This window comes from Protobothrops mucrosquamatus, unplaced genomic scaffold (genome assembly GCF_001527695.2).
Source record: "Protobothrops mucrosquamatus isolate PMUCROS unplaced genomic scaffold, P.Mucros_1.0 scaffold7384, whole genome shotgun sequence".
NCBI classification, from domain to species: domain Eukaryota; kingdom Metazoa; phylum Chordata; class Lepidosauria; order Squamata; family Viperidae; genus Protobothrops; species Protobothrops mucrosquamatus.
In genome coordinates, this window is record NW_015393185.1 from 46,019 (window position 1) to 50,194 (window position 4,176).

Here is a 4,176-nt window from a genome sequence, read left to right on the forward strand (position 1 = left end):
AGGAGGAGGAGGAGGAGGAGGAGGAGGAGGAGGAGGAGAAAGAGACAGACAGACAGACAGACAGACAGACAGACAGACAGACAGACAGACAGACAGACAGATAGATAGATGGAGGAGGAAGAAGAGGAAGAAGAGGAGGAAGACCATGGAGTCCTTGGTACTCTCTGAGCTTGGTTGTTTTCTTGCAGATGTTTCATTGCCCAATTAGATAATGTCATCAGTGCTAGATGGAAGTGGGGATTGCAGAGAGGAAGAGGAGGAAGACGAGGAAGACTATGGGGTCCTTGGTGCTCTCTGAGCTGGGTAGTTTTCTTGCAGATGTTTATGGTTTCTGAAACATCTGCAAGAAAGCACCAAGCTCAGAGAGCACCAGAGTCCTGACAGTTCAACCCTCAGCTAGAAATACTCTCTCCTATCAGCAGGAGGAAAGCCCTAGCCATCAAAAGAGCTACTGGCTCTCCACAACGCACAGCCCTACCTCCTGACTCCATCCAGCATGCCAGCCTCCTTGACACGAGAAAACCAGATTTATCACAAGCCTGGTATCTGGATGCCATAAATAATGAGGTCGGTTGCAGATTTCAGGGCAAAAAATAAAATAAAATCCGTCACCAAGGGTCAAAAGTCAGCCCTCCTGAGCAACAGACGTCGGTGCACGTGTCCTGCTAATAAATTGGTTAATTAAGAAAGAAAGAAAGAAAGAAAGAAATGGGGAGGAAAGAAGAAAATGTCCAGCTTTTTGAAGCAGGAAAAACACAAGCCAAGTGTTTTTATGTTTGGCGGACAGAAGAGAAGGCTCAGAGGCTTTACAACCCGCTCATTAAAAAGCCTTTGCTGCCAAATGCTGTTTGCCTTCCTCTTTGAAACTGTCTGCATTAATAATGAGGAATTCCACTTACAAGGTATTTACATAAAGGATTGTTCCCTTGTCATGGCCACAGAGAGCAAATTCTGGGATGATCAAGCAAAGGAAAAGGGAAAAAAAAATCAAAAGGAAGAAGACCGTGGTGGGCCGGGCGTGAAAAAATACACACACACCAGGGAAAGGAAAATCTATGGAGGTTGCAGCTAACTCAGAATAAGGTTTGAGCAACAGAGAGAGGAGGAGGAGGAGGAGGAGGAGGAGGAAGAAGGAAGGAAGGAAGGAAGGAAGGAAGGAAGGAAGGAAGGAAGGAAGGAAGGAAGGAAGGAAGGAAGGGGGAAGTGAATAGAACTCATATAAATTTAGTAAGGGGAGGAAATTTCTACTCCCTAATGGATGAAGAATTTTAATTGGGGCTGACTCTCTCTAACCACCAGGAAACTCAAGAAAATTAAGATTATCGAATAATTGACCTCCTTGGTATATTTTACACCCTTATCTCGCTCCAACAGAGCTTAACTACCAGGTGCTGACAATTATCTTCCTATATTGTCCTGTTGGTTAAATCATCCTATCTGAATTATTCAGAGAAGTTTGAATATTAGTGTCTATTTATCCAGCTAATGGCCCAATCAGTATTGGAAAGAGGATACATCTCTCAGCCACTTGTAATGGACCCATCTCCAGCTTGGATGCTAGACTCTGTCACTCATGTTCTTTGCACACTGGGACTGCTCACGGGACGAGGATCTCCACTGTAAACCCAGACATGTACCCAACGAACGTCAAGCCAAAGAGAAGGCTAGAATTCACACTCTCCCGGTTTCTAGTTCAGCACCTTAAGCCCTGCGCCCAACAGACTCTCAAACTATAAGTGGAAAGTTAACTAATTAAAAGAAAAGACTTAGTTGAGTCACAAGCCACGATGGAAGCTAAGATCATCAAAGAAGGGAACAAGAGCTTGAGATAACCGGTCTAAGTTTTGCTAAGTGGTGACATCACCAGCAATGAAATCTAAATCCAGCAGAGGACAATGTACCATCTGAAAGTGAAAAGAGGGGGATAGCAATAGCAATAGCCCTTAGACTTATATACCGCTTCACAGTGCTTTTCAACCTTCTCTAAGCGGTTTACAGAGTCAGCCTCTGGCCCCCAAACAATCTGGGTCCTCATTTTACCAACCTCGGAAGGATGAAAGGCCGAGTCAACCAAGATCAAACTCCAGGCTGTGGGCAGAGTTAGCCTGCAATACTGCATTCTAACCATTGCTCCACTATGGAAGAGGAGGATGAGGATGGAGAAGTAGGAAGAGGAAGAGAAGGACAAGGAGGAGAAGGGATGATTGTGATAATGGAGAAGAAGAAGGGGAAGGAAGAGGAGGATGAGGAGGAGGAGAAGAAAAGGAGGAGGAGAAAGAGAAGGAGGAGGAATAGCAATAGCACTGTAGACTTATATTTTGCCCCACAGCACTCTCTGGCTGATTTACAAAGTCAGTATCATTTGCATATGGCCCCCAACAATTTGGGTCCCCATTTTATCGACCTCGTAAGGATGGAAGGCCGAGTCAACCTCGAGCTGGTCAGGATCGAACTCCCGGTAGTGGGCAGAGTTTAGCCTGCAATACCGCATTCTAACCACTGCGCCACCCTTGACCACGGAAGCTAAATGCTCGTTTAAGGGTATCCCTACTTCTCTTTCTCAGCATCCAGCATTTTCTGCCTTGCTCCAATTGTTTGTGTTCTAATAGGATATAAGTCACGGCAAGCCAATAAAACTCCGAGCCAAGATTTAATATTCCGGGGACTCCCTTGCCAATCAAACCAGCCCGCCAGTTTCTCGCTGGCCTTGCAGATGTTAGGAGATTTTTTTAATTCACAGTAAATTTTGATGCATTGTATTTATCCCTACTTTGGACTGGCATAATTAGCCCCCGCTTCCTTCCTCTCGGTATTTCCTGGTCGTCATTTCAGAGAAATCTGACAAGCTGTTGAACGAAAGGATGCCGATGAACATGGGCCCCGCCGACCACCCTCTCACTTTCCAAGCTAGGACCCCGCTAACGGAAGCCCTTGTCCTCCGTTGTTTTATCCAACTATCTCACACTTTTGGGGACAGCCCAGGGAAGACTACTTCTTCTTTATGACCAAAGGTTTTAGGTTTTCAGGTCGCAAAAGCTGATCACGTGACCGCGGGACCCCGCAACTGTCCTAAGAACAAGTCAGTTGCCAAGCGTCTAGAGTTTTGATCACGTGATCACGGGGAGGCTGCCACGGTTATAAGTTGTGAAAAAAACCGGTCATAAGTCACTTTTTTTCAGTGCCGTTCTAACGTTAAACGGTCACTAAATGAACTGTGGTCAGTTGAAGACCTCCTGTTCTTGGATCAGGCTTAAGATCTAAGAGTCCAACCCGTACAATTGCACCACCCTGCCCATTTATTTTTTATTTTTTTAAAAAAATTCTCTTTCTTAGTGGATAAACTACTGGTTTTATCCAACCGTGACTTCCACCATGGCTTTAAGTTGGATCATTTATTATTATTTTTGCTCCCCCCCCCCTCCGCCCTGCAGCCCATAATCTTCCCCGCCATTAAAAGTGACCTGGCCACCAAATCCACACAGATGCACGGTCGTGCCCAACCCTGTTATGTTCCTTGAAATATTAGTTTAATAAGATAAGACGTAGGAAGAATATTAAGGGTGCGGAGCTTCCACCGTATCTATTATTTATACATGCAGCGTGATTTAGAGGCGGCGGGCGGCGGGCGAGGACCTGCCTGCGTGCGCCACTCTCTCTGCGTGCGGGTTTGTGTTTGTGTGTGTGTGTGTGTGTGTGTGTGTGTGTAGCTCAGAGACCCACCTAGAAACCCAGCCCCAGATATGCCGAAATAACACGCACACTTGATCAAGATCCATGGGTTCAGCTCAACCCCCTCCTGTTCATATACGGGCAGAAATATCCCTCCCGCAGACCGAGGCTTTAAATTACAATTAATACGTCATCTCTACATTCCCCACCAGAAGGAAACTTGGACTGACTGGGTATCGCCAGACAGATGTTTGCGGGGAAGGGGGGGAAAAAAATAAAACCCATGTTTATTATTATTATTATTTTTTAACGGAAGTGAAGAATTGAGCCAGAGACAAGAAAAGAAAAAAAAAAAAAGAATCGTGGGGCTAATGCATTATTATTGCAAGCCTGAGAAATGTCAGTTAATGTTCCATTGAACTGATTTTCTTGTCTTTTCTTCTCCAGTTTTCACAATCTGGAGCTGAAGACAACTGCGTTCCAGGGGAGGGGGGGGGGGTCTTTGAG